The 25,472-nt window shown below is 42.3% G+C and overlaps 1 non-coding gene across 1 annotated transcript; it reads left to right on the top strand.

Annotated features, from left to right (window-relative positions):
• Nucleotides 1–1,933: 1,933 nt before the first annotated feature.
• On the top strand, nucleotides 1,934–23,430 carry LOC106575374 (uncharacterized). Its single transcript, XR_014381093.1, has 2 exons — nucleotides 1,934–2,316; nucleotides 20,634–23,430. It is a non-coding gene; the product is annotated as an uncharacterized LOC106575374 (transcript).
• The last annotated feature ends 2,042 nt before the right edge of the window (nucleotides 23,431–25,472 follow it).

Here is a 25,472-nt window from a genome sequence, read left to right on the forward strand (position 1 = left end):
CTCGAAAATTCAAGCTCGTTCGGTGCTGTCATACTTACGTTAGAAGTGCCCATCAAAGAAGGCTCAAGGTCATTGGTCAAATCATGTTATATCTAGCGTAGCTTTGATTGGACTGATCATGTCAACATCATACTTTCAAAATCTTAGCTAGCAATCTAGAAGGCAGTCATTTTCAAAAATCAGGTCGGCAATCTATTGGCAAATCCTTTTCAAACCTTTTTCATGAAGAGAAATTATAGATAAAATGTATCGGTGCTCATTGGCCATTAGAAGACATAAACATTAAATAAATTGGAAATCGCAAATTCAACAATGAGTGCTAAGGCGCCACTGCAGTCCTGGGTTCGATACCAGGCTGTGTCACAGCCGGCTGTGACTGGGAGACCCGTGAGGTTGCGCACAATTGGCCCAGCATCGTCCGGGTTAGGGGAGGGTTTGGCCAGCCGGGATGTCCTTGTCTCATTGTGCTCTAGCGACTGCTTGTGGAGGGCTGGGCGCCTGCAAGCTAACTTTGGTCGTCAGTTCGACAGTGTTTCCTCTGACACATTGGTGCGGCTGGCTTCCGGGTTAAGCGAGCAGTGTGTCAAGAACCAGTGCGGCTTGGCTCTCGACCTTCGCCAAGTCCGTAGGGGAGTTGCAGCGATGAGACAAGATTGTAACTACCAATTGGATATCATGAAAAATGGGGTAACGCCATGGCCCAGAAAAGTTTGAATACATTGGCAATGCTGTCAATCCAGAATGACTTCTGCCGCATTCAAAACAACTGAAACCTATGGTTTTTACTTGGTGTACAGGGAGAATATGTTCTGAATTCTAGTGCTGTACATTTTCAAAAATACTGAACAAATAGTTATATTGACTACATCCTTCCTAGCTTGCTCATTAATTTCTTAATTGAAATTATGGATTATGCCATAGGTCCCCCCCCCCCCCCCCCCCCCCCCCCCCCTACAGGGTGGTTAAGCTAATGTAAGCTAATGTGATTAGCATGAGGTTGTAAGTAACATGTACATTTCCCAGGGCATAGACATATCTGATATGGGCAGAAAGCTTACATTCTTGTTAATCTAACTGCACTGTCCAATTTACAGTAGCTATTACAGTGAAAGAATGCCATGCTATTGTTTGAGGAGAGTGCACAATTATGAACTTGAAAATGTATTAATAAACCAATTAGCCACATTTGGGCAGTCTTGATACAACATTTTGAACAGATATGCAATGGTTAATTGGATTAGTCAAAAACTTTGCACATACACTGCTGCCATCTAGTGGCCAAAATCTAAATTGCACCTGGGGTGTAATAATACATTATGGCCTTTCTCTTGCATTTCAAACTGCCTGTAGCTTCAGTTCCTGAGCTACAGGCAGTTAGATTTGGGTATGTCATTTTAGGTGAAACATTGAAAAAAGGGTCAGATCCTTTTAAGCAAGGCAGCCATATTTTTAAACAATTATTTAACTAGTTAAGTCAGTTAAGAACAAATTCTATCAGCAATGTTTTTTAAAAAGTCAGTAAATGAGGCTGAATGAACTGTTTCGCTGCCAGACAAGGCTCCGCTGATAGACAGGTGGCAATGATTCACTCCATGGTGCTGAAAAGAAAGCTCTGCTGTTGGGACAAATTTATGTAGGCCTTAACAGTTTGTGGGCACCGTTTGTCACCGTTATAATGCAATGAATGTATTGCTTAGTGTTGTGTTGTGTAGTGGCTTTGCTGGCATGCATCAAACTTTTTTTTTTGGTTTGCCCCACCAAGATTTACAAGCTAAAATCAACACTGTCTCTCATTGCCTTCCCTAAACCCGACAAACCCCGGCGTTGTCATGTCAGTTTGCTTCGCAAGCTTTCCCAGAAGTCTCGCGATGTATTTGTTTTTAGAAATGAATACTCTGCATTCATACGTAAAGTGAAACGTCTGCAAGCATTTTACGACACTTCGTTCTCGGTGGGTAGTTCAGGCTTGCTGCGTTTTTCTTCTTTTTAAACCGCATCACGTTCTGGTGTGGAGAGAGGAATACCAGCAGTGGATAGACGTGCAGCAGCACAACAACAGTCGTGTGAGATTGTTTTATTATTTACTTTGAATCAAATCTAACCAAAAGCTTCCATTTGCAACCTGCAAAAGCAGACAAAAATATTGTGTATAGAATAGAACAGCAGACTTGGTTGGTTTGCAGCCTCTGGTTTTACCAGCAAAACACCTCTGTTGGGATACAAAACACACCATTGAAAATGGCGGAACTTGAGGACGCAGGACTGCCCCAAACAATGCAGGAGACCCGAGATGAAGAGGAGCCGGGCAATTCAAAGGTAACACAATGACGCCGAGACATCGATTTTTCACTTCAAAAGTATGCCAAACAAAAAAACATTGATTGCAAAGTTAAACAAACCATACAACTCTTTGCACAACTACTTTTAACAATTTCCACTGAAGATTTTACACAAACACATTTACTCGAACAGTACAGATAAAGTTTGTTAACAGAATGACACTATAACCTCCATCAGTTTGACCACGTTTTCCAAACCTCTACCCCGAATTATGATTCAAAGATGTCGGCAGAAAGAATGCGGCGTCAGCTATGATATGAAGACTCAAGTAAAAAGAAAATATATATAAATATGTATATATTTCGCTTATTGAGCTACAGTAAGTGAATTGGATTAACACCCAGTAACAGAATGATGGTAATATAATCACATCATGGGGCCCTGATCTGTACAGAAATCCATAATTATGAATGTTATTCTCTTCATGGTGATGCATTCTGAGTACACAAAGGTAGAAAAATGTAATATCCTCCTTTGCATGTTTGGGTATTCTACGCACTGGCTATTATTCTGAGTTCTCTCCCCAAACAAGACCAAGTTTGGTTTGTCTGGACCAGACCAAATCTGTACCGATCATAAACATCTATGTTAAACAAGTTTGGACATTAAAGTACAGCATGGTAGTGTATAGTTCAGTAGAGAAGACAGTAAATTATACTGAACTTTAGTGTACTAAATTCTACTGTACAGTACTCTGTTGTACCGGACTATACTCTGCCCTACTTTTATTTTACTGTACTGTCCAAACTTGTGAAACAGACATCTGATTAGTTCAGATTTGGACTTCCCAAATTTCAACTACGTTTCAACATCCATGGTCGGTTGGCGCTCAGTGGGTGAGGATGCTGATTACAGTAAATGGAAAGAGAGGGGGCTAATGTGTAGGTGTCAGTAAGCGCAGGGTAGTTAACATTAACTGGAGAGAGAGACAGGGAGAGGGAGGGGTTGTCCAGATGTCACAATCCTGCTTTGACCACCACCTGACAGAAAGAGAAAGTAGGTCTAACTTTACTTGTTACTTCTGTGAACTAAGAAAAGATCTTAGCATTTTGGTAACAGAATTACTTACATTTACAGAAGGCAAATAATTTCTGCAAAACTACATTTAAATGTTGATATTAGTTGGCAGGTGTCTTTACACATGATTGTTTTTATGTATTTCTAATATATTTTAAGACTATTTCTGCTAGATGTTTTCTAAGACCTTTTTTCCATCTGTTTGACCAGTGTTAGGTTCTGAACAAACAGAGTAGAAACTCGAATGGACGACTAGAAAAAGATCAAACCAAGTTTATTCAACCCACTGGGTGCTTTAGCTGCAGACACGACATACAAGTCACACAAGCATATATTTATATCTTCCGGCTGGCGGCTTCATCTTGCATGTCTAAGATAAACAATCCTTCTCTGTTAGGCAGAAACACAGTAGATTCCTCTTACTGGTATTGCCATGGCCTGCCTAAGTCTATGATCCTCATGGGCGTGGAAGTGTGTGTGTGTGTGTGTGTGTGTGTGAGAGAGATGGTCTTCTGGGTGGGCCCCTGTGGCCCCCCTCCCAGCAGTGTCTTCTCTCTTCAACTGGTGACCTTATCTCGAGCTGAGTTCCACATCCCTCATGGTCCTAGTTCCAAAGCAACTGGCCTGCCTTATCAGGAAATGAAACTAGACTATTGCTCTTTGCCTCCTTGCTCACGAATATTCATATTCAGCAACAACATGTTTTAACAGAATATGAACTTTCTGCACTTGTCACCCCTTGTAACTTTCCATACACAGCGTTCCTATTCACCTTTCATTGACCCCCAACATATACATTTCTTATACAGGTAAAGTAATAACTTCTGGTATGGTAACATAAGTATATTTCAAGCTCAAATCCAAACAGTCTCCTTTTTGAATAGTATCTCCATACTGTTTAACATTTTATATAAACGTTGACATTACTTATAAATGAACAGAAAATAAAACATTATTCTTATTCCCACAATACATTTTTTTATTTTATTTTTACAGGGACAATGCACAATAATCAACGTTTCAGTAAATCAACGTTTCAGTAAACTCCGCCATCATATCGTTTACACTGATTTAATTTCTGTCACTAGTTCAGCCCCTAAACAAATGTGTAAGTATGCCTTCATCTGCTCATATACCTCTTCCCCCTGATGCTTGACCGTGAGAATAGTTTGGTTACCATATTCAGTCCTCGTGGTCTGCTGGTGTCTAAAACCTTCCCTGACCACTTTACTCCTTTAGTTGCAGTACTGTAGGGGTTATACTGATGAATGTAACCTCTTACATGATAGCACTTCCCCAAATCAAATAATGTTATTGGTCACATACACATGTTTAGCAGATGTTATTGCGAGTCTAGCAAAATGCTTGTGCTTCTAGTTCCTACAGTGGAGCAATATCAACAAGTAATCTAACAATTCCACAACAACTACCTAATACACACACGTAAGTAAAGGTATGGAATAAGAATATGTACATATATGGATGAGCAATGACCGAGTGGCATAGGCAAGATGGTATAGAATACAGTATGTATGTATGTATATGTGTATGTATGTATATGTGTATGTATGTAGTGTGTATGTATGTATGTATATATGTATGTGTATGTATGTATGTATATATGTATGTGTATGTATGTATGTGTGTGTATGTATGTATGTATGTGTATATGTATGTATGTGTATATGTATGTATATATGTGTATATGTGTATGTATATCTATGTATGTATGTATGTATGTATGTATATATATATATATATATATATATATGTATATGTATATGTATGTGTATGGGATGAGTAATGCTAGATATGTAAACATCATTATTAAAGTGGCATTAATAACGTGACTAGTGATGCATTTGTTAGCGTGGCCAATGATTTCAAGTCTATGTTGGCAGCAGCCTCTCAGTGCTAGTGATGGCTGTTTAACAGTCTGATGGCCTTGAGATAGAAGCTGTTTTTCAGTCTCTCGGTCCCAGCTTTGATGCACCTGTACTGACATCGCCTTCTGGATGGTTGTGGGTGAACAGGCAATAGCTCGGTTGGTTGTTGTCCGTGATGATCTTTTTGGCCTTCCTGTGACATCGGGTGCTGTAGGTGTCCTGGAGGGCAGGCAGTGTGCCCCCGGTGATGCGTTTGACAGACCGCACCACCCACTGGAGAACCTTGTGGCTGTGGGCGGTGCAGTTGCCGTGCTAGGCGGTGATACAGCCTGACTGGATGCTCTCATTTGTGCATCTGTAAATGTTTTTTAGGGGCCAAGTCTAATTTCTTCAGCCTCCTGAGGTTGAAGAGGTGCTGCTGCGCCGCCTTCATCACACTGTCTGTGTGGGTGAACCATTTCAGTTTGTCCGTGATGTGTATGCAGAGGAACTTAAAGCTTTCCACCTTCTCCATTGCTGTCCCATCTGTGGATGGGGGGTGCTCCCTCTGTTGTTTCCTGAAGTCCAAGATCATCTCCTTTGTTTTGTTGATGTTGAGTGAGAGGTTGTTTTCCTGACACCACACTCCTGAGTGCCCTCACCACCTCCCTATAGGCTGTCTCGTCGTTGTTGATGATCAAGCCTACTACTGTTGTCATCTGCAAACTTGATGATTGAGTTGAAGGTGTGCATGGCCACACAGTCGTGGGTGAAAAGGGAGTACAGGAGAGGGCTGAGAACGCACCCTTGTGGGGCCCCAGTGTTGAGGATCAGCGAAGTGGAGATGTTGTTTCCTACCATCACCACCTGGGGGTGGCTTGTCAGGAAGTCCAGGACCCAATCGCACAGGGTGGGGTTGAGACCCAGGGTACTATGATGAGGGTGATGAGGGTACTATGGTGTTGAATGCTGAGCTGTAGTTGATGAACAGCATTCTTACATAGGTATTCCTCTTGTCCAGATGGGATAGGGCAGTGTGATAACGATTGCATCGTCTGTGGCCCTATTGGGGCGGTATGCAAATTGCTGTGGGTCTAGGGTGACGGGTTAGGTGGAGGTGATATGATCCTTAACTAGTCTCTCAAAGCACTTCGTGATGACAGAAGTGAGTGCTACTGGGTGATAGTCATTTAATTCAGTTACCTTTGTTCCTGTACCCAAGAAGACAATGGTGGCCATCTTGAAACATGTGGGGACAGCAGACTCGGATAGGGAGAGATTGAATATGTCCGTAAACACACCAGCCAGCTGGTCTCCGCATGCTCTGTTGACGAGGGTAGGGATGCCGTCTGGGCCGGCAGCCTTGCGAGGGTTAACACGTTTTAATGTCTTATGTCGGCCATGGAGGAGAGCCCACAGTCCTTGGTAGCGGGCCGTGTCGGTGACACTGTGTTATCCTTAAAGCGGGCAACATGGCCCAGAGTGCTGCGTTGTGCCCTTCTCCCTGAGTGCTGTGCAATCCGAAGCGCATCTCACTCACATGGCTCGTCATCACGTGATCTGGTCTTTTTCACAGGCTACAAGTGAAGACCGATACATCGGGGACACAACTGCGCGCGTCCTTATCTATTTCCGAGGTACATATTGAAGATACTGTAAAAACTGTCCACATTTACTTTTCGTAAGCCAACAAGATGAGTAGGCCTAACGAACAGCAAAAGCACTAGCCTATGTCCATCTACTATCCCCCATAGTACAAAAGTTAACCTATTCTGTGCTACAAATAAATATTCCAAACATAGTCCGGGACAGTTGTGGGATGCAATAGATCCCAAATTAATATAACCACTAGCATCAAAAACTTTTTTTACGCAATGTGGCTGATGCAACAGATCAGAACGTTTAGCTTAAAATGTTGATAAACTATTAGGCTGTTTCTTCACATTATAAGCGCAACTATGCGCACATGGTAGTAGGCTATAAGCACAAATGTTCCATTAGCGGGAAAACGCCATTATAAAAAGTGACCGCAAATGTGATCATGCATGTAATGCTTTTATTATAAAGGTGCATTTTTATGGTGAAAATGTTCTTCCCCAAATGTCAAACTCATGCGCTGCTTATCTATGCCAGTTAGGCTCTACACCCATTGTAAAGCGGATTAATGTGTTTCATTTTAAGAAGTTATTTGGCCACTTAAGTTGTGATACAAAACATATAGCCCTATGGGCTAGGCTACATGAGGTATGACTATGATTTGAAAAAATCATCAAAAAATGCTTTGTTTCTTATGCTAGGCATCATTCACAAGTGATTATATATTCACAAGTGACAGGCTAATATTGTCACCATCAGACTATTCTTGATTTAATCTTGTCTTTACAAATACTTAATGTGTGTAAAATTTGTTTTGATTTTTAGAATGGACCATTATCATGCACATGTCTCGAAACAGGGGCAGCGGGAAAAAATACATGTCATCTATGCACTTAGAGAATGGAGGAAGCTTTTCCTGTGGTTCATTTTCCTGCCAGCCACAAATCAAATCAAAATGTATTTGTCACATGCGCCGAATACAACAGATGTAGACCTTAGAGTGAAATGCTTACTTACAAGCCCTTAACCAACGATGCCGTTAAGAAAATACCTAAAAAATAAAAGTTAAAAAAGTAAGAGTTAAGAAAAACAAATAATTAAAGAGCAGCATTATGTACAAAACAAGTTACGAACAACGTGAAAAAACTAACAAAATAGCATGATTGGTTGAGGGCCGATAAGACGGCAGCCCTACCCACCGTCGCCATCAATGCTTATTATTCATAGACTATACTCCTGTTGTAAAGATAAACATAAACAATGTGCTTAATATTAGGAAAGTTGAGAAATAAATATAGTAGGCCTAGTCTATATAAAGCTGATGGCCTCTACTAAAAAGAGGATCCCATCACTCTGTTTTCTCGCGCAATTGCATAGCCTATGAAGTGTTTGATTCGATTTTCGATTTAATTTGCGTTGATATCAGAGTGATTAGAGTGACAATGGAGTGCTGAGTACCAGGCAGTTAGTAAGTTTGGTAGGCTACTAATGACCATCAGCAGCATCAGGGCATGGAGAAGCCTAATTACCATGACTAAACGGTCATGTGGAAGTTGACTGCCTTCTTGACTCGTGACCGCCAGTGTGGCTGTAATACGGTCACCTCAACACTCCGAGGTAGCACTAGTCTGAAATATATTAACTGACCCTCAGCTGATTGAGAACCCAAGCCCATTATGTTAATTTAAGGCAGGAGAGAAAATGTAGTTTAATTCCTTAGACTCTGTGCCATTACTTTCCTTCCATACTTCTTTCTGTACCAAGATTACACCTTGTTCTGAACAGCCTATGCCCAATGTACTAGTCCTGTTATCAAGTTGTTCCACCCAGAGTACTGTGCCTTTTGTGATTAGTGACCTCTCTGGTCTGTGTGGCGGTAGTCCTGACTCTTCCCAATGTACTCTCGTGTCTTTGTATTTGGCCACCCATTCTATGCGTTTTGTCAATCTATCCGTCTTACATGTGGCATTGACCATTACAGCAACTGACACAGACTAGGGTGGTTAAAAGTAGCTCCTATACCCCATCCAACTGCTTGTTTACAGTGGAATGTACTCTTACTAAGGCTTGGCGATTCCCTATGGCTATTTTATCTGTATGACTCATATGCGCTTCACATTTCACTACTGGGTAATTGACACGCTTCAAATAATGCTTCTATTTGCCCATTTTTGATTGGTGTTCCTGTCACACACAGCATACCCCGTCACCCTCTTCCCTTCTGTGGTCATGTAACTAGAGCCGTCTGTGTAATTTGATCTGGGTTACATACATGCGTTTCTTCCTCCCCAGGCAACGGCGTTAACGACGCAGGATTCAAAGCACCGATTTTATGGCTTTGTAGATTTTCCCCATTTAATGTTAACTCCCATTCTGTCCATCTCGCACTAGTAATGTGCTGTTAACTGTGGTTGCTACAGCATGTGGATCGATGCAGTGTTATGCAAAACCATTTCTGTCGCCTGTACTGCCCTCAGACACTGCAGCATTCCTCTCGCTACCGAGTCTAACGATTTACTCCAGTACGTGGTCTCTCTTTACCCCCATGATTTTGCGTACCCACCGCACTACAATGTCCTTCCTGCTCATGTACAATAATGTTAAAAGGTTATTTTAGGTTTGGTAACCCCAATGCTGGCGCTTGACACAATTGCTTTTTTAACTCAAACTGTGAGAGAAATTACAAATTTACCTGATTTGTTTGATATTAATAGTTAGATATTTCTGTCCTGTTAATGCTACACCTGTTGTATTCGGTCAGAGTGAAGGCCTTGAGGCCGATACGTAAAGCTTATTAAAGAGCAATGATGCTATCAAGAGCAGTGTGCGGGTTTCTTCTTTTTTCTCATTTTATTCAACTGTTACCATGCACCTGCAAAAAGGACAGCTCAGATGTGCGAGTGCCTTTTGAATTTAGAATATGACGGAATAAAATGTCTCACAAAATTGAGAAGCCCTATAGTTTTCCTGAGTGTGCGATGAGTGTTTTGTCGTGGTCGCCAGAGAACTCATTGTCTCTACTGGATCGCGTGTAATGTGCTTTGTGCACATTATATGTTAACTCCTGTTTGGCCATTTGGGCTTTCTTATATGATGCTTTGTGACCCTGCTCTGCCAAATAGTTTACTATTGTTGTAAGGTCTCTGTATGAGTTGCTTTGTCTTTTGACACCAACAACAAATCATCTATGTACTGTACCAGACGGAACCCTCAAATGTACTACTTAAAAAAAAATATATAGATATATTTTTGAGATTTTTTTTTTATGCTGTGTGTTACAAAGTTACTGTTTGTAAATCCCATTGGTACCCTTGACTACGTAAACTGCTCCCTCTGACAACAAAATCCGAACCAGTATCGTGACTCCTACACAGCCACCTGCACTGACCAAAATCATTTTTTCATGTCACGCACGCTGTACTAGGGCTGGGCGGTATACCATATTTTACTATATACTGGTATGGATGCATGGACTGGTTTGGGTTTTTATTTTACCTTCTATAACGTTATTTGAATGTTGGGTTTGTTAACCTCTCTTGGGGAGGTGGGACGCCACGGTTCACACTATTCAACAGCCAGTGAAAAATCAGAGCGCCAAATTCAAAACCACAAAATGTCATAATTCAAAGTTCTCAAACATACGACTATTTTACATAATTTTAAAGATGCACGTCTCCTTAATGTAACCACATTGTCCGATTTCAAAAAGGATTTACGGCAAAAGCATAAAGTTAGATTATGTTAGGACAGTTCCAACACAAGAAAAACCACACAGCCATTTTCCTAGCAAGGACAGGCGTCACAAAAACCAGAAAACCAGCTAAAATTAGGCACTAACCTTTGACGATCTTCATCAGATTACACTCCTAGGACATCATGTTACACAATACATGCATTTTTTGTTCGATCAAGTTCATATTTATATCCAAAAACAGCATTTTACATTGCCGTGTGATGTTCAGAAAATATTTTGCCTCCAATACTGCCGGTGAATCAGCACAACAATTTACAAAAATACTCATAAACGTTGATAAAATATTAAACTGTTATTCAAAGAATTATAGATGAACATCTCCTTTATGCAACCGCTGTGACAGATTTCAAAAAAGCTTCATGGGGAAAGCACACTTGCAATAATCTGAGTACTGTGCTCAGAAAAAGACATCAAGCAATACAGATACCCGCCATTTTGGAGTCATCTAAAATCATAAATGGCATTAGAAATATTCACTTACCTTGGATCTTCATCAGAGGGCACTTCCAGGAATCCCAGGTCCACAATAAATGTTGTTTTGTTCGATAAAGTCCATAATTTATGTCCAAATACCTCCTTGTTGTTTCCGCGTTCAGTAAGCTACTCCAAGTGTAGGAAGCGTGGCCAAAATGTCACGAAGAAAAGTATAAAAGAAGTTATATTTACGTTCATTCAAACATGTCAAACGTTGTATAGCATCAATCTTTAGGGCCTTTTTAACTTATAACTACAATAATATTCCAACCGGACGATTCCAATGTCTTGAAAAACGTTTTGGAACACAGCTACCCATTATGTGAACGCGTGCCAATGAACTCCTGTGCTTTCCTGAGTCAACAAATTCCAACTTCCTCTGTTCGCTCTCTGTTCATCATAGACGCCTCAAACAACTTTCTAAAGACTGTTGACATCTAGTGGAAGCCTTAGGCAGTGCAAAATGAACCCTAAGTCACTGTGTGTTCGATAGGCAATGACTTGAAAGGACTACAAGCACCAGATTTTCCACTTCCTGGTTAGAATTTTTCTCATGTTTTTGCCTGCCATATGAGTTCTGTTTATACTCACACACATCATTCAAACAGTTTTAGAAACTTCAGAGTGTTTTCTATCCAAATCTACTAATAATATGCATATTCTAGTTCCTGGGCCCGAGTAGTAGGCCGTTTAATTTGGGTACGTTTTTCATCCGGCCGTGAAAATACTGCCCCCTACCCTAGAGAACTTAAATGTGATGCGCCGTGTGTAACGTCCATTTTTATAGTTTACTCCGCTATTTGAGTCATCCCTCTCCGCTCTCTCTCCACACCGCTTTCCACACAGACCTAGTCCCACTTCCTGTCACTCAAGGAGCACATTTGTCGTTGCTTGACCACGAGACACTTTCGTTAAGTCTGCATGGTCAATGCAGCACATGGCAACAATGTATCAAATTTTATTAGTCACATGCACCAAATACAACAGGTGTGGACCTTAGAGTGAAATGCTTACTTACGAGCCCCTAACCGACAGTGCAGTTTAAAAAAATATGGATAAGAATAAGAGAAAAGTAAAGAGGAGTAGTAAAAAAAATAACAATATATACGGGGGGTGCTGGTTAGTTGAGGTAGTATGTACATGTAGGTAGAGTTATTATAGTGACTATGCATAGATGACAACAGAGTGGTGGGGGTGGGCAATGCGCGTAGTCACTGGGGCCAAGCTAGACTTTGTGCTCCAGTACTGCTTGCCGTGTGGTAGCAGAGAGAACAGTCTATGACTAGGGTGGCTGGAGTCTTTGACAATTTTTAGGGCCCTTCCTCTGACACCGCCTGGTATAGAGGTCCTGGATGGCAGGAAGCTTGGCCCCAGTGACGTACTGGGCCGTTCGCACTAACCTCTGTAGTGCCTTGCAGTCGGAGGCTAAGGTAGTTGCCATACCAGGCATTGATGGAACCAGTCAGGATGCTCTCGATGGTGCAGCTGTAGAACCTTTTGGGGATCTGAGGACCCATGCCAAATCTTGTCAGTCTCCTGAGGGGGAATAGGTTTTGTCGTGCCTGCTTCATGCCTGTCATGGTGTGTTTGGACCATGATAGTTTGTTGGTGATGTGGACACCAAGGAACTTGAAGTTCTCAACCTGCTCCACTGCAGCCCGTCGATGAGAATGGGGGCGTGCTCGGTCCTCTTTTTCCTGTAGTCCACAATCATCTCCTTTGTCTTGATTACGTTGAGGGAGAGGTTGTTGTCCTGGCACCACATGCCCAGGTCTCTGACCTCCTCCCTATAGGCTGTCTCGTTGTTGTCGGTGATCAGGCCTACCACTGTTGTGTCATCGGCAAATGTAATGTTGGAGTCGTGCCTGGCCGTGCAGTCATGAGGGAACAGGGAGAACAGGAGGGGGCTGAGCACGCACCCCTGAGGGGCCCCTGTGTTGAGGATCAGCGTGGCAGATGTGTTGTTACCTACCCTTATCACCTTCGGGTGGCCCATCAGGAAGTCCATGATACAGTTGCAGAGGGAGGTGTTTAGTCCCAGGGTCCTTAGCTTATTGATGAGGTTTGAGGGCACTATGGTGTTGAACGCTGAGCTGTAGTCAATGAATAGCATTCTCACATAGATGTTCCTTTTGTCCAGGTGGGAAAGGGCAATGTGGAGTGCAATAGAGACTGCATCATCTGTGGATCTGTTGGGGCGGTATTCAAATTGGAGTGGGTCTAGGGTTTCTGGGATGATGGTGTTGATGTGAGCAATGACCAGCCTTTCAAAGCGCTTCATGGCTACAGATGTGAGTGCTACTGGTCATTTAGGCAGGGTTACCTTAGTGTTCTTGGGCACAGGCTCTATGGTGGTCTGCTTAAAACATGTTGGTATTACAGACTCGGACAGGGAGAGGTTGAAAATGTCAGTGAAGACACTTGCTAGTTGGTCAGCGCATGCTCGCAGTACACGTCCTGGTACTCTGTCTGAATGTTGACCTGTCTAAAGGTCTTACATCTGCTGCGAAGAGCGTGATCACACAGTCTTCCGGTACAGCTAGTGCTCTCGTGCATGTTTCAGTGTTATTTGCCTCGAAGCGAGCATAGAAGTACTTTAGCTCGTCCGGTAGGCTTGTGTCATTGGGCAGCTCTCGACTGTGCTTCCCTTTTGTAGTCTGTGGTTTGCAAGCCCTGCCACATCCGACGAGCATCAGAGCCGGTGTAGTACAACTCAATCTTAGTCCTGTATTGTTGCTTTGCCTGTTTGATGTTTCGTCGGCGGGCATAGCGGGATTTCTTATAAGCTTCTGGGTTAGAGTCCCGCTTCTTGAAAGCGTCAGCTCTAGCCTTTAGCTCAGTGCGGATGCTGCCTGTAGTCCATGGTTTCTGGTTGGGGTATGTACGTATGGTCACTATGGGGATGCCGTCATCGATGCACTTATTGATGAAGCCATTGATAGATGTGGTGTACTCCTCAATGCCATTGGAGGAATCCCGGAACATATTCCAGTCTGTGCTAGCAAAACAGTCCTGTAGCTTAGCATCTGCTTTATCTGACCACCTTTTTATTGATCTAGTCACTGGTGTTTCCTGCTTTAATTTTTGCTTGTAAGCAGGAATCAAGAGAATAGAATTATGGTCAGATTTGCCAAATGGAGGGAGAGCTTTGTATGCATCTCTGTGTGTGGAGTATAGGTGGTCCAGAGTTATTTTCCCTTTGGTTGCACATTTAACATGTTGATAGAAATTAGGTAAAACTGATTTAAGTTTCCCTGCATTAACCTCTATGGGCTAGGTGGGACGCTAGCGTGCCACCCGTGGTGCACTCCATCAACAGCAGGTGCATTTCAAGAGCGGCAAATTTGAATCCAAATAAATGTCAAAATAATTTATTTTCAAAAATACAACTATTTTACACCATTTGAAAGATAAACATCTCCTTAATCTAACCACGTTTTACGATTTCAAAAAGGTTTTACGGCGAAAGCATAAATTTAGAGTATGTTAGGACAGTACATTTACAAGAGTTGTGTGTAATGTTTTGTCAAGTCAAAGACAGGGTCACCAAAACCATAAAACCAGCTAAAATGATGCACTAACCTTTTACAATCTCCATCAGATGACACTCCTAGGACATTATGTTAGACAATGCATGCATTTTTAGTTCTATCAAGTTCATATTTATATCCAAAAACAGCGTTTTACTATGGCATTGATGTTGAGGAAATCGTTTCCCTCCAATAACCGGCAGTCAAGTCAGCGTCACAAATTAAATAATAAAATTAGAAAACATTGGTAAAATATTATATTGTCATTTAAAGAATTATAGATTTACATCTCTTGAACGCAATCAACTTGCCAGATTTAAAAATAACCTTACTGGGAAATCACACTTTGCAATAATCTGAGCACTGCGCCCAGAAAAATACGCGTTGCGATACAGACTAGACGTCATGTTGGGGAGATCTAAAATCGAAAATACTATGTAAATAATCCATTACCTTTGATTCTCTTCATCAGATGTCACTTCCAGGTATCACAGGTCCATAACGAATGTAGTTTTGTTCAAAAAAGCTCATCATTTATGTCCAAAAATCTCCGTCTTGTTAGCACATGATCTAAGCCAGCCGGACTTCTCGTCATGAACGAGGGGAAAAAATATATTTCCGTTCGTTCAAACATGTCAAACGTTGTATAGCATAAATCATTAGGGCCTTTTTTAACCAGAACATGAATAATATTCAAGGTGGACGAATGCATACTCTTTTATAACGTATTGGAACGAGGGTACCCAACATGAACTCGCGCGCCAGGTGTCTAATGGGACATCATCGTTCCATGGCTCTTGTTCGGTCAGATCTCCCTCCAGAAGACTCAAAACACTTTGTAAAGGCTGGTGACATCTAGTGGAAGCAATAGGAAGTGCCAAAATATTCCTCAGCCCCTGTGTTTTTCAATGGGATAGGTTTAAAGTCAATACAACACATCAGGTATCCACTTCCTGTCAGAAAATGTCTCAGGGTTTTGCCTGCCAAATGAGTTCTGTTATACTCACAGACACCATTCAAACAGTTTTAGAAACTTTAGAGTGTTTTCTATCCATATATAATAAGTATATGCATATTCTAGTTACTGGGTAGGATTAGTAACCAGATTAAATCGGGTACATTTTTTTTATCCAGACGTGCAAATGCTGCCCCCTAGCCCTAACAGGTTAAAGTCCCCGGCTACTAGGAGCTCCACCTCTGGGTGAACGTTTTCTTGTTTGCTTATGGCGGAATACAGCTCATTCAATGCTATCTTGGTGCCAGCCTTTGACTGTGGTGGTATGTAAACAGCTGCAAAGAATATAGACGAAAGCTCCCTCGGTAGGTAATGTGGTCTGCAGCTTATCAAACTCTACCTCAGGCGAGCAATGGCTCGAGACTTCCTTAGATATCGTGCACCAGCTGTTTATAAAAATACATAGACCGCCACCCTTTGTCTTACCAGACGCTGATGTTCTATCCTGCCGGTACATCATATAACCAGCCAGCTGGTATGTTGATATTGTCATCGTTCAGCCACGACTCCGTGAAACATAAGATGTTACAGTGTTGGTAGATTAATCTTCCCAATATCTCGTCCATTTTATTGTCCAAAGATTGCATGTTTGCGAGCAGAATTGAGGGGAGTGGGGGTTTATTTCATCGCCCCCTCCTCCTCAGAAGGCAGCCTGCCTTCCGGCCTCTTTCTCCGCCTCTTCACGCAGATCACTGGGGTCGGGGCCTGTTCCCAAGGGAGCCGTATATCCTCCGCCTCGGGTTCATCAGAGTCGTGAAAGAAGAAAAAGGATTCTGCTAGTCCGTGGTGAGTAATCGGAGTCCTGATGTGTAGAAGTTATTTTCGGTCGTAAGAGACGGTAGCGGCAACATTTTGTACAAAAATAGTTAATAAATAAGTTACGAACAAAAAAACAATAGGTTGGGGACACGTAACACGTCTGCCTTCTGTTCCGGCGCCATTTGACAGAATTTGATCTTTATATAAACCCACAAGCGTTCTATAATTACAATATTAGTTTGTGTTTCTTACATCTGCAAACAGCTAGTTAGTATTTTCTTAGCAAGTTAAGCTAAATCGTGTTAGCCACTAATGCTAATCTCTAGTTAGCTGGCTAATTAACTAATAAAGCAAACGTAGCTAGCTAATACAGCCTGATACCAGTGCTCTTGGAGGCCTAAATCAGCATGTTTGTGCAACAGTATTTTATAAATCAAAGAGGAATAGGGGAAGCATGAATATGTTGGCTATATGAATAAAGATTTAATGTAGCCAATGATTATAGGGTCCCCTAGGAAACACGGAACATCACTTTGGTTCCTACCCTGTCACAATAACTCATCCATGGCATTTCCATTCGTTGTCATGTCAAACACTGTATAATCTATTTCCATGATTCCAAAAGTTCACCCAAGTGTTTTAATCTAAATTGCAATTGCAACATTTGGTTAAAAGTAAGGCCTAGTATTTTTGCCCATATCGTGGCAGTGTTGAAAGGATCTCAAATGAGTGCAGGAAATGATTTTTAGGTTGAATTGAACAGTATAAACCAATCAGAATGGAGAAATACCCCTTGAAATAATTTAGAATCTATGTGTTGCCATCCTAGGGTCACGTACTACTCATAAAGCAAATGTAGAACTTTTATTCATCAACAACATAAAATACTGTCATACCGTCTAAAATGTGAAAAATACCATGATAGGATATTTTGGCCATATCACCCAGCACTACGCTGTACCAGTCTGAGGGAATAGATGCCAGTAGGTCTGCCAAATCCACTACTACTGGTGTGATTTTCATTGCATGTTTGTTTATGTCGTGAAAATTCACTTTAAAACGCCATTTTAGTCCTTTCTTTACTATAAATAAAGTGCTGTTGCATCGGACTGGTCCTAGTACCGCAATTCTTTAAATCTAACTAGGTAAGTCAGTTAAGAACATTCTTATTTACAATGACGGCCTACCTATTTACAATGATGGCTATGCCTCGCTCTAGTAATATTGCCACCGATTTCTCAGCCTCCGGTTTAATAGGATATTGCTTTATCGTTGACAGTGGATGTACCTCCACCACAACAGGGTTACAGCCTTCAATCTGACCGCAATCTAATGCGTCTTTTGCCCATAGGGGATGATCCTGAAACAACTATTGCTCGGCTTTCACCGTCTGTACTGCCAATGTTAATTTGTTACCTTTTGAGAATCCACTCCCCTAGCTTTTCGCAGAGATTATCCAACCCCAACATTGGTTCCACACCCGTCGCCATGTAAAATGAACAACTGGTCCTATGATATAGGACATGGATAATATTTGTATCGCTTTCCATTCCGCCCGTTACCCCGCTGAATGTGGTACTTTTTACCTGTCGCAAATTTAGCTAATTTCTCATTCTAAGCAATTAGTGATATTTGAGCGCCGGTATCTACTAGGAAGCTGTGTTTGACGTAGCCTCCTACGTCTCCTTCCACAAAGAAACCGTTATCTTGCTGAACCACAAATCGACTGCACAGAGGCCAGATACAGTACCAGTCAAAAGTTTGGACACCTACTCATTCCAGGTTTTTATTCTACATTGTAGAATAATAGTGGTGTGAACTTTTGACTGGTACTTTATATAACAAAATATTCCCAACTGCTGTTAAGAATCCCTCAATTTTTTTGGTCATTTGTGGTTGCTGGGTCACTCATTCCTGATTTTCCTTTTTACTCTTTTGTAACGCATTAGCCAATTCCTGCTTCTGTACGCATGCCCTTCGGATGTGCCTAGTTTTTAATGTTTTTATTAGTCATTTTATTGCTCCATTTTACCTGGCAGGTTTTTATTTTTGACCTTTTTTCCATTTTTTATCCTTTGCTGATAAAGTGCCGTGGTTAGGATACCGGTGTATTGTGGTCTGGGTCATTCTTTGATTTCAGTGTTCCACAATATGATGGCACCCATACACTCTTGGCTGGATTTAAACTGTCCATTTGATGGGATGTGTACCAATTTTGTCTGATTTTTGGTTAACTTGCCTCACCACTTATTTGATTCTTGGTGCTGATAGTATGCCCTTTTTTCAGCGCTTCTAATGCTTTGGTAACATTCTCCCCTCCCGCTCCAGGAGTCTCCTGGCCTCCAGATGCCATATCAGGTATTATAGGCTCCGCTCCACCCCCAACAGTGTTTAGGTTTCTGTACCCACGGTTCTAACACTCACCTTCTATTAAGGACTTTCCCAAGGCAGTGATACACACTCCCCCGGAGAGTAGTAACAGTGTAGGCGCTGGACGACACTGTGTTGTATTGTATGCCAATTCACCACAGACTATTGTGGACAACTAACCAAGGAGGGGGCTGCCCTCTAGAACTTACAGGCAACCTTCTATCACCATCCACATTCCCACTCACTGACAATGTTTCATCTTTAAGCACAGATATCTGCTATTCTCCACCGAGAGCACGTCGGCCTTTCCCCTTCTACATGGACTACTTCTCTACAACTTACTGTACTAGTATACAAGAATGACAATTTATCCATATACACACTTTATGGCCACCACGGCTGGGGCTTTCACCCCCTGGGACCTTCGTCCCGCTTACGGATCTCTCAGGGAACCAACCCTACACGGAATCTACCCTTCACCGTGGGGTCACCCACGGATCTCGCAGGGACCCATCTCCACTCTGGACCTATCCTTGCAGAACCTACCCTACACCATACATCTATGGCTGTTCGTAACACAATGGGACTACTGAAGAATCTCAGGTTTCCTAGGTCCGTATCCTATAATATGTGTTCAGCCTATGACTCATCTCCCAGAGATGTCAGAATGAGTGGTAACAGGTGTAGGAACTGTGCCTGCCTTGTTTTTGGTGCCGGCTCCAGCTCAACTGATTCGGACTCTCCAGTTCGACTGTAAATCGTGGTGAATCACTAGCAACACCAACTGTTAGGTTCTGAACAAACAGAGTAGAAACTCGAATGGACGACTAGAAAAAGATCAAACCAAGTTTATTCAACCCACTGGGTGCTTTAGCTGCAGACACGACATACAAGTCACACAAGCATATATTTATATCTTCCGGCTGGCGGCTTCATCTTGCATGTCTAAGATAAACAATCCTTCTCTGTTAGGCAGAAACACAGTAGATTCCTCTTACTGGTATTGCCATGGCCTGCCTAAGTGTAAGATCCTCATGGAAGTGGTGTGTGGACTGAAATCAGATGGTCTTCTGGGTGGGCCCCTGTGGCCCCCCTCCCAGCAGTGTCTTCTCTCTTCAACTGGTGACCTTATCTCGAGCTGAGTTCCACATCCCTCATGGTCCTAGTTCCAAAGCAACTGGCCTGCCTTATCAGGAAATGAAACTAGACTATTGCTCTTTGCCTCCTTGCTCACGAATATTCATATTCAGCAACAACATGTTTGAACAGAATATGAACTTTCTGCACTTGTCACCCCTTGTAACTTTCCATACACAGCGTTCCTATTCACCCTTCATTGACCCCCAACATATACATTTCTTATACATGTAAAGTAATAAATACGTTCTAGTATATAATAAGTATATTTCAAGCTAGAATCCAACACCAAAAATCAAAGCCTTTCCTTATTCCTAACTTTTTAGGATGGAAAATGGTTGAACATTTGATATGCCTTAATTTCTCAAATATAGGCTCTTAACTTTCATTTGACACTTCACATGCTAGTGATCATGGGGCTTTTTACATGGAAATGCACACTACTAATACTAGTCAATGAACCTTCTCTGGCCTCGATCACAAGCCAATGCAATCAATATGTTATATCATGGTGATCTCTAAGCCTAATGACAAACAACAAATCATCATTATCATGTTGATACTGCTAGGTAATACACATGATTAGACCTAACTACTACTGTAAAGATGTATAGACCTAAGTTATTTGTTTAGCTATTTATTGTATATGCTATCTATTCTAATTTGGACTTGAACCATAATGAAAAGTAGACTATTTTATGTATTACAAAATGTTGTTTTAGAGAACAGAGACGATAGGCCTACTAGTAATTATGCTATTTTAAATGTTTTTCCAGGCAGAGGAGATGGACACCTCAGAAGACCTGCAAGATGACAACCTGATCAAGCAGGAACACTTCCACAGTTCTAATAATGAACAGCAAGATGGACATTTGGCAGTTAGGAGGAATGTAATATTAGAACGAACTAAATTCAACCAAAGACAACAAGAAGCAGGAGAGACAGCTGATGATTTTATCACTGCACTTCATTGTTTGTCAGAACATTGTGGTTATGGAGCTCTGCTCAGTGAGATGATAAGAGACAGACTAGTCATGGGCTTACTTGACAGAAGACTTTCCGAGCAATTACAAATGGACCCAGAAATAACACTGGATAAAGCTGTCACACGCATTCGTCAAACTGAACTTGTGGAAAAGCAACAGGACCTGCCGGAGAATACCTTCAAAGCTGCCAGCAGGGCAGCAAATGTAGACGGTGTGCTTTCACATAGCAAACAGCAATGCCCAGCCAATACCCAGTGCCAATCAGAGAAGAAGAAGACTCAAAACTCAGAAAGACCACAACAACCCCAAACAACACAGGAGAATGAAGAGGAGCCCCAACATACTGGTGGCACTGATGAGTGGATCGAGGGTTTCAGTCCTGGAGGAGAGAAGCCTCACTACTGCTTTGACTGCAGTAAGAGCTTTAGAAAAGTGAGGGATCTTATAAGACACCAGCGAACACATACTGGAGAGAAGCCTCACCACTGCCCTGATTGTGAACAAAGTTTTGCTCGATTAGATCGTCTTAAGTCACACCAGCTAACACATACAGGAGTGAAGGCTCACCAATGCCCTGATTGTGACAAAAGTTATTCTCAATCGTACCATTTGAAAAGACACCGCCAGCGAAAGCATATGAAAGGGAAATACTTCCACTGCAATCATTGTGAGGAACTTTTCTCCAGGCCTAAAGATCTAAAAACACACATGCATGTACATGCTGGAGAAAAGGCATACCTTCAGCAAGAAACTCATACAGGTAAGAAGCCTTACCACTGCTCTGAAATGAATCAGTGCTCCGAATGTGGGAAGAGCTTTCGACAAGTGGGGGATCTTAAAAGACACCAACGAACACATACTGGAGAGAAGCCTTACCACTGCCCTGATTGCGACAGAGGTTTCGGTCGATTAGATCGTCTTAAGTCACACCAGCTAACACATACAGGAGTGAAGGCTCACCAATGCCCTGATTGTGACAAAAGTTATTCTCAATCGTACCATTTGAAAAGACACCGCCAGCGAAAGCATATGAAAGGGAAATACTTCCGCTGCAATCATTGTGAGGAACTTTTCTCCAAACCAGAAGATCTAAAAACACACATGCATGTACATGCTGGAGAAAAGGCATACCTTCCACAAGAAACTCATACAGGAAAGAAACCTTACCACTGTTCAAGGTGTGATAAAAGATTTCCTGACATGGCAAAACTAAGATCACACCTTCCAGTACATACTGGAGATCTGGCACTCCACTGTTCTGACTGTGGAAAGTGTTTCTTAAACAAGGCAAAGTTTGAAAGACATCAAAGAACACACACTGAAAGTGTACTATACCTCTGCACTGACTGTGGGGAGGGTTTTACAAATATGCAAAGGTTGGAAACGCACCAGCGAATACACACTGGAGAGAAACCATACCACTGCACTGATTGTGGGAAGAGTTTTGCACTTGAAAAAACATTTAAGTGTCACAAGCAAGCACACAAGTTCAAACTCTCTGGAGAAAGGGCAGCCTATCCTTGCTCGGAATGTGGAAATACCTTTTCTCGTTCATGTGACGTGATGACTCATGTGAGAAGGGTGCATAATAAAGAGAGACCTTTCCAGTGCTCCTGCTGTGGAAAAAGATTTTTCCAAAAGAACTCACTCACAATACACATGAGAATTCACACTGGAGAGAAACCATACCACTGCTCAGACTGTGGACAAAGCTTCTCTCAAATTAATGACAGAAAACGCCACCAGAAGAGGCAACACTCTGGAGAGGAGACGACCTCTATTCTGCAGTCTGAAAGGCAAAGTCATGGAGACACTCAATAAGGACTACTACAACAGACACAAAAATGCAATAAAGTAACAGTATAACTGACTTATTTCAGATTTTTATTTTCACTAATAGTAAACTTTATTTTATATATCACATTTAAAAAAATCTCATCATTCTCTTAGTTTCCACCCTGTATAAATTGAGTTCATCAACCCTCCCCTGCACCTAAAGCATTCCATAAGGCCAAACAACCAAATGGGTAATTATTTGCCCAGTTAAACTACCCAAAGTACTATTTCAAAGATTACAGTAACTGTAGTAAACATGGACTATTAGAACCAAGGTGTGAATATCAGCGACGTGATCAGAGTATAAATCATGTATGGAATAATTTGGGAAATCCAATTAAAAATAACAATTTCTCAGTATTCAAACTGGTGAACTGTTATTAGATGTCCATGTTATTTAGGTTGTACTCTCCTAAACCTCAAAGAGCCGTCAGAAGGTAACCGTAGCTGAGTTTGACTTTTTTTTTTAAGTGTCTTGAATCCTAAAAGCCTTTTCCACATCTCTTGCATGAGTATGGTCTGACTCCTGTGTGCACTTGCATGTTGGCTGCGACATGAATGGCTTTGCTGAATCTTCTCCCGCAGACGTCACAGCTGAAAGGCTTCTCTCATGGACTTGCCTTTTGCGATAACGGATTAGTAGAAAGTCTCCCACAATCACTGCACTTATGTGGTTTTCTCACTTGTATTGATCAGCTCATGTATCTTAAGAGATTGTTTTGTAATAAATCTCTTTCCACCACGACCACAAGCATTGGGCTTCTCTCCAGTGTGTAATTTCTGGTGATAGTCAAAAGTAACTTTATGGAGAAAAGTCTTTCCGCATGTGGAACAAGTGTATATGTTTTCTCCTGTGAAGTTCTCCATCTATTTACAGAGAACCGATGGAGATGAAGCCCTTCAACCATATCTCACAGCTGAGAGGGGTTTGGTTGGTCAGTTTTGGTTGTCTCGCTCCTTGAGTGTTTTACCCATTACCCGTGTGTGATAGCTTGTGTATTCTCAGTTGATAATTGTTATAAATTCTTTACACGTACAGTGGAGTCTAATAATGATAACTGTATAAAATAAATAACTCAAATACTGAGCTTTATTTCAGGGGCGGCAGGTAGCCTAGTGGTTAGAGCGTTGGACTAGTAACTGAAAGGTTGCAAGATCGAATCCCCGAGCTGACAAGGTTAAAATCTGTCGCTTTGACCCTGAACAACCCACTGTTCCTAGGTCGTCATTGAAAAATAAGAATTTGTTCTTAACTGACTTGCCTAGTTAATGTCCTACCAAAAGGCCTCCTGCGGGGATGGGGGGCTGGGATAAAATAAAAATAAATAGGACTAAACACACATCACAACAAGAGACAACGCTACATAAAGAGATACCTAAGACAACAACATAGCAAGGCAACTGCAACTTTTTAATTGTTTCAGATTATTTTGTGTCCAATAGAATTGAATGGTAAATAATGTAATGACAATCATGGATGACAAAGGGAAAATAGTCACGTCGTGGACACGTCTTGCTTCCGGACAAGCTAAACACCACCTTCGCCCGCTTTGAGGATAACACAGTGCCACCGATGCGGCCCGCTACCAAGGACTGTGGGCTCTCCTTCTCCGTGGCCGACATGAGTAAGACATTTAAGTGTGTTAACCCTCACAAGGCTGCCGGCCCAGACGGCATCCCTAGCCGCATCCTCAGAGCATGCGCAGACCAGCTGGCTGGAGTGTTTACGGACATATTCAATCTTCCTATCCAAGTCTGCTGTCCCCACTTGCTTCCAAATGTCCACCATTGTTCCTGTACCCAAGAAAGCAAAGGTAACTGAACTAAATGACTATCGCCCCGTAGCACTCACTTCTGTCATCTTGAAGTGCTTTGAGAGGCTATTTAAGGATCATATCACCTCCACCTTACCTGACACCCTAGACCCACTTACCGCCCCAATAGATCGCACTGCACACTGCCCTATCCCATCTGGACAAGAGGAATACCTATGTAAGGATGCTGTTCATTGACTATAGCTCAGCATTCAATACCATAGTGCCCTCCAAGCTCATCATTAAGCTCGGGGCCCTGGGTCTGAACCCTGCCCGGTGCAACTGAGTCCTGGACTTCCTGACGGGCCGCCCCCAGGTGGTGAAGTAGGAAACAACACCTCAACTTTGCTGATCCTCAACAGATGGGCCTCACAAGGGTGTGTGCTCAGCCCCCTCCTGTACTCCCTGTTCCCCCATGACTGTGTAGCCACACACGCTTCCAACTCAATCATCAAGTTTACAGACAACACAACAATAGTAGTCCTGATTACCAACATTGACGAGACAGCCCACAGGGAGGAGGTGAGGGCCCTGGCGGAGTGGTGCCTCTCACTCAACGTCAACAAAACAAAGGAGCTGATCGTGGACTTCAGGAAACAGCAGATGGAGCATGCCCCTATCCACATCGATGGGACCTCAGTGGAGAAAGTGGAAAGCTTCAAGTTCCTCGGCGTACACATCACTGACGATCTGAAATTATCCACACAGACAGTGTGGTGAAGGCAGCGCAGCAGCACCTCTTCAAACTCAGGAGGCTGAAGAAAGTTGGCTTGGCACCTAAAACCCTCAAACATTTACAGATGCACAATCGAGAGCATCCTGTCGGGCTGTATCACCGCCTGGTACGGCAACTGCACCGCCCACAACCACAGGGTTCTCCAGTGGGTGGTGCGGACTGCCCAGCGCATCACCGGGGGCAAAATACTAGCCCTCCAGGACACTTACAGCACCCAATGTCACAGGAAGGCCAAAAAGATCA

The sequence above is a fragment of the Salmo salar genome, chromosome 17, assembly GCF_965601325.2.
Source record: "Salmo salar chromosome 17, fSalSal1, whole genome shotgun sequence".
NCBI classification, from domain to species: domain Eukaryota; kingdom Metazoa; phylum Chordata; class Actinopteri; order Salmoniformes; family Salmonidae; genus Salmo; species Salmo salar.